Source organism: Branchiostoma belcheri, unplaced genomic scaffold (genome assembly GCF_001625305.1).
Source record: "Branchiostoma belcheri isolate BF01 breed outbred unplaced genomic scaffold, Haploidv18h27 scaffold236, whole genome shotgun sequence".
Lineage (NCBI taxonomy): Eukaryota > Metazoa > Chordata > Leptocardii > Amphioxiformes > Branchiostomatidae > Branchiostoma > Branchiostoma belcheri.
Window position 1 is genome coordinate 69,545 of NW_017803839.1, and position 6,249 is coordinate 75,793.

The 6,249-nt window shown below is 40.2% G+C and overlaps 1 long non-coding RNA gene across 1 annotated transcript; it reads left to right on the forward strand.

Moving 5' to 3' along the window:
- Window positions 1-2,439: 2,439 nt before the first annotated feature.
- Window positions 2,440-3,449, forward strand: LOC109470855. Its single transcript, XR_002140282.1, has 3 exons — window positions 2,440-2,530; window positions 2,905-3,046; window positions 3,393-3,449. It is a non-coding gene; the product is annotated as an uncharacterized LOC109470855 (long non-coding RNA).
- Window positions 3,450-6,249: the final 2,800 nt, after the last annotated feature.

Here is a 6,249-nt window from a genome sequence, read left to right on the forward strand (position 1 = left end):
CTCTGCGAGTTCTAGGATATTACTGATTCTGGGGCCACGTCTCCGGTTTCTTTGACGTGTTTTTGTTTGTTTGTTTGGTTATTTATTTAACACTGAATTTCACTTTCGCAGATTTCCCTCAATTTTATATATGTGTCCTGTTGGGTTGATTTTCGGACGAACTTCTACTGCTATTCTTTGAAATGAGATGCTTATATAAATAGTCTCCCGTCGGAGGTGAGGGAATCTGCCTCTTACAGCCAGTTTAGACAGAGGTGCAGGGCCCACATACTGTCCACCCGCCATCATCAGAAGTACCGAAGGCTAGGTGACCGACAGAACAACATCCTCACCACGAGACTACGTCTTGACTGGTCCCAGCTCAACTCTACCCTCGCCAAGTTCAAACTCACCTCTCGGAGCTGCAGCTGTGGAGCCACGTCTGAGACGGTCGCACACTTTCTCCTCAGCTGCCCTCTGTACGAGGACGCACGGCAAATACTTGCCACCGAAGTACGTCGCCTGACAGATCGACCCCTCTCTACAAACATCCTTCTCAACGGTTATCCAGGTCACGACCCTCTTACAGATCAAAACCTTTCGGCCGCTCTTCACACTTACATTTCATCAACAAACCGATTCTAATTACATAACTCATAGTCCTTCCATCTATTCCTACAACATTGTAAATATTGAAAATAATATATGTTTGTAAATATTATATATTTTGAATGACCTCTGGCCTCCTACCATACTGATTTATTATTACTTTTTTGTATACAATGCATTAGCCTAGGTTATGGATTGTAGGGTATGTGATTCGTTACTTTATTGTGTTATGTATGTATGTATTTCACAATGTGGGGCCCGACATCAGCTCAGCTGCCAGGGCTTCCACTGTATTGCACTGTATTGTTTGCAATTTAAATAAATAAATAAAAAATATTTGGAGACCTCGGCACGTCACATTCGGCCGCAGAACAACAATGATGGCGATAATTATCGTAGCGTTTTCTCTCTGCTGCTGTGCGATAGATAGATATTTCAGAGCACTTTTGTGGACCGGAATCATATATAATATCCATATTTAAATTATGTGGCTGTAAGATGAAATTATGGATATTTTGCTCGGTAAGTTATTTTTTCATAAATAGTTGTAGATGTCGTCGTTCAAATTACGAGGCCGTAGATCTACCGTTCTCATTTTTTTGTCGTACCGTCCCTGCTTTTTAAGGATCTATCAGTTCTTTGGAAGGCGAGACCGACTCTTGGACTCTTTGTGTATATTTGTGGCGATCTCTGGATCGATTTATTTAGGTTGACCTACCGACAGATTTGGCGCAACTTTGCCAATTTTCACACCAGCCACTACTAGCATCGCTGAATCAGTCCTCGGTGTGACCTAGCCGTGGCGACTCTTTGATCAACCGTGATTTTTTTTACCTCCATGGTGTGACCAAAGAGGGTTAGACAAAAAAGACACAACTGACGTTCGTACAGTACCACGCGCTTACGGCAAACCACACACACGAGTTGAATGTCGCCCTCGTAGGGTATATCATGATATCAGGCCTAGGCAGGTCACCGGGAACGTACCGCGCACGTGGGCCGGCCTTGTGTATGGGCGCGTGCCGGCGGCTTCAGCCAAAACAAAACAAAGCACCAAGCCGTCGCTTGTCTCCAAAAATAGACAGAACCGTACAGCGCGACTTAGCACCCTCGTTTATTGGGGGCAATTGTGAAAATCTTTTGTTACAAATTATTCGAATTATTTCGAACAATGCGACAATTGGATGCACAATTCAAACATTTTAGAAATAAATAAGTTTATTCGTATTTACTTTCGAAATAATGCTCAAATATTGTAACAATTTTGAAAATGTTCGATTTTTTTCTGGCAATTCTTCGAAAGGTTTAAAACCTTGTGGCTTTAATTGTCTTTATTTTGAAGTAATTCAAAAGTGTTAGAAACATGTAGGAAAAACCCGCGCGGTGACGCGGAATTGACTCTATCTGTACCTTTGATTCTCTTTTGTTTATGTATAATTTATTGAATCGGTGTCGTATAAGCCCACACGGGCTGGGCGCGGGATAGCGCACGACACGGAAATAAAGTCTCATTCATTCATTCATTCATTCATATAACACAGCCTACAAATTAAAGGTAACAATGCTAGTTGATATCAAGGCTATTTTGTATGACGTATAATGCACAGAAAGGAAAGAATATAGGCATTTAATTCTATCCGTGTATTGTATTTGTTTGTAATCATGCTTCTGTTCGTGTTCAGGTAAAGCTCGCCAATACCTCATATTGTTATCTGAACATTGGTTTTTAAATACATTTTACATAGATAAAGTGTGCAGCATGCGACGAGACCCACTTGAGGAAGGACATGGCACAACACATGGACATCTGCGGGGAAGTAGACGTAGAGTGCAGAGACTGTGGAAACACAACAAAAAGAAGCGGACTAGAGGACCATGTAGACAACAGGTGCCCTAAAAGAAGAATCCAATGTCCCCTCCTTTGTGGAAGGGAATGTACCAGGTGAACGTTTGACTCATGATTTCATGATGTAAAACACTTAATGTTAAACCCACTATGTGCGCTCCGATATCCCCCATTACCAAACAGAAGACATCGAGCGTGAAGACTATGTCACAATAATGTTCTGTCATAAAATGGACGTCGAAATCGGAAGGTGTAGTAAGATTGCGTAATCATCTACCACACCTGAATTCCGTCTCTTCGTTGTGATCTTCCCATCGAACGACACCTCTCACGACTGAATCAGCATTTTACACAAGACAATTCGTTACGGAAAAATCAAAAGTATCCTTTAATTACGGTTTTGTGGCATGAATGAGCAGTCGAGTTGAAGACTTCTATGCGTTTAAAAATGAAATGCTCATCTCGTTTAGGAGACAAATGGGACACCACATCCTGACAGAATGCAGGAGAAGGTGGGAGGAATGCCACATACCCGGCTGTGGCGCCGTCACCCAGGACCAACTGGAGCACGAGAGGCAGGAGGTCACCACCCACAATTTCCTGCTGCGTCAGGTGAAGTTGGTTCAAAAATATTTCTTTGACTTGGTTCCTCATTGTTTCCGATGCTATGATATATCATCTTAGTAATCCAATTCTTTTGTCAATATATTGGTGTTTTTTAATATAACAAATACAACTAATAACATTACGAACAACAATGAAGCCTGAAAATGCACTCAGTGTTCATTCGTGCTAACTTAAATACCAATTACGATTACAGACAAGGTGAATGCAAGTCTGAATGAAGTTGTTTTACCTATTATTTGGCTTAACGCTGCCGGATCAGCTCAAATCCGGGACTGCTCAAATTGTGCTCAAATCACAAAGTATCTAAGCTCAAGTTGTGCTGCTATTCCAGGTCGGGGCACGTGGCGATGGGGAGCACATGGTGCATGGCCCCCTGCACAGCTTGCAGTGGGCGGTGGCCGACCCAACACGACCCGTGAGGTCACCTACCTTCATCACCAGTGGGAACCGTACGTGGGAGGCCATGGCGGTCCCACCCAGCAGAGGCGTGCCCTGGTGTGTGTGCCTCCGACTGGTAGCAGGACCACCTGCGCTGGCAAAAATCAGGTCAGTATATAAACGTTACACATAGAATACAACTGGAATACACCATGTTGTATTTCATTTATGTCATACCCACCTAGCTTGGTTACCAAACCTATTATAGCTCCCGAGTCCTACATCCTATAGAGTACTCGGGAGCTATAATAGGTTTGGTAACCAGGCTAATACCCAACCAAGGAAACACGCCTTTCGATGTAAAATGAGCCGAATTCTACATCTACTAAGCCGAAATTTATACCCTAAACTAAAAACAAATGGGAGTTATTGTTTCTGTTTACAATCTTTCCATATTAAAATCATATGTCTTCCCCCACAGGATCAAAATGTCGGCTGCCGATCAGGAAGCAGTTGTAGGCTGCACAGCTGCCATACTGCCAGGTGCCAGTGGGAAGAAGTGGGACTTGCAAAACATAACGAACACTAGCAACATCCGTATCCACATTCTTATTCAACACTAAACCCACGCAACAAAAGGACAGCGACTTTCGTATGGTCTAAAACTACATGTAGATATACAAATACATGGGTGCAATGAAATTAACATACGTACAAAACAGTAGATGAGAGTCAACTAATACTACTTGTTCTAAGGTCTAAACATTCTTTGATATATTTACCTAATTCTATATTCAATTTATGGCTAGAAATTCTCATCTTTGTAATCGATCTACGAACTTGAAAATTGTGTATTTCAGAAAGGTAATTTTCTTGTCCGTACCTCTTTCTTAACATCGAATAGACAGAAAGTTTTGAATTGTTTTGAATAGAAGTATGATATTCTTGTATGTAAATATTATGTAAACGACGTCGTAATTGATCTGTAAACATGTCAACGTGACACAACCTGGCGTTTGTCCATACATATCCAAAACCGTTCTAATTGAGAATGTCGTGTACATGATTTACCCACTCAGAGTCAGCGGAATGTAAAATGTTGATTGCCTCGTCTTCGGGTAAATTTTCTAAACGGTGCCAGTATTTTATAAGTTTTAATTTGGCATCAATCATGACGGGAAATATTCCCAATTCGCCGCGAATGCCGTCATTTGATGATTTGGAATTCACACCTAGTAGAACTTTCTGGAAATTCATGTCAATAATATCAAATTCTGTGATTTGTTGAGGAAGATGCACATTTCCAATTGCAAAGTTGTCTTTTTCTAATTTACATGTAAGGCCAGACGTAAGCCTTAGTAATTTATCATTGTCAGACTTTTTCTTAAAATGAATCACGTAAGAGTGAGTGGAGTCAGAACTCACACTCTTTCTTATAGTTGCAGGTAGACAGTCATTCAAGTCAAGTTGATTCAGAAGTATAGATAAGACATTTTAGGCCAAGATTCTGGAATTCTTTTGGATACAATGACTAATTGAATAAGCTTTTGCCTAAAGGAATTGGGATATTTTTTTCAGAGAATAGAAGTGATTTAAGCTTAAAGTGCTCTCATATAGCTTTCGTCTTTAAAAATTTTCTAGCTGTTTTAAATTTGCCCGAAGACATCAGTGGTACGCCAAGAAAGTATAGCTGTCAGTTACTTCTGTTTCTTTACCTTGTATATAGAATTTGTTACATAATTAGCACTTCCGTTTTAAATTCACACGCAATTTCCAGTTGTTACAATACGCTTCTAATTTATTAATACAGTTCTGAAGCCCCTTTTCAGACAAAGAAATTAGAGCAAGGTATCTGCCAAAGACAAGCAGTTAAGCGAAGAAGCAGCGCCACATTCATTATAATCAAAACATTGAGGTAGGTCATTGATAAACAGATTGAATAACAATGGGGTGATATTACAACCGCGTCTTACGCCGTTTACATTGTTTGATAAGTCTTTTATAGTCTCTCAATGTCGAAAAATACTTAGTTCTAGATTCTTGTAACCAAGGTTCTTTCTTTAGATCTTTAGATTTTTTTAATCGCTGACGTAAAGACCAACAATGTTGGTCGAACCACCCTTTGCTCTTTTTTACTTGTGTTGTTTTCTTGTTTTGTCTTTTACCTGTACGCTTTATCCTTAGGGACTAATTTGCTACATCTAATAAAATTTCCGTAAAGTTTGTTACGGCCTCTTCCTTTCTCTAGTATCTTGATTAAGAATTTTTATTCAACGTAGTCAAAATACTAAAAGTATTACTGAAAAATACTCTGTTTCTGTGTATGTCATGATATCCCAGTGCAAATTGAGCGTATCTTCTGTGTCTTCCTTTAATATAGGCTGTTTGATTGTGATTGGTTGATGTTGACAGAAAAGGCTTTAATCTGTTCGCCGATTATCAATGCTGTTGTTTTCCCCGCCCTTGTGCAATACTTTAAGGATAGCTATTCTTAGATATAGATAGCCCCCACCCCCTTTTTACGCCTTCGCTATTTAAGTTATCCGTGTTAAAGAGGAAGGTTGGACTATAAAACCACCCAATAAATTCGGGTACTGTAAACTCTCACAGCTCATTCTGCAACTGGCAGCCGTGGTGAACACATGGGGAGAGCTAGGCTGAGATAGTATACCAAGTACACCTCTTCAACATTATGTGGAGACATGGATATGTACATGAAAAGTACATATAATATTTTACTAAACAACAAGAATATAGACTAATAACTACACAGGCATGTACTATGCCAATCCTGGTAAACTGGGACTTCA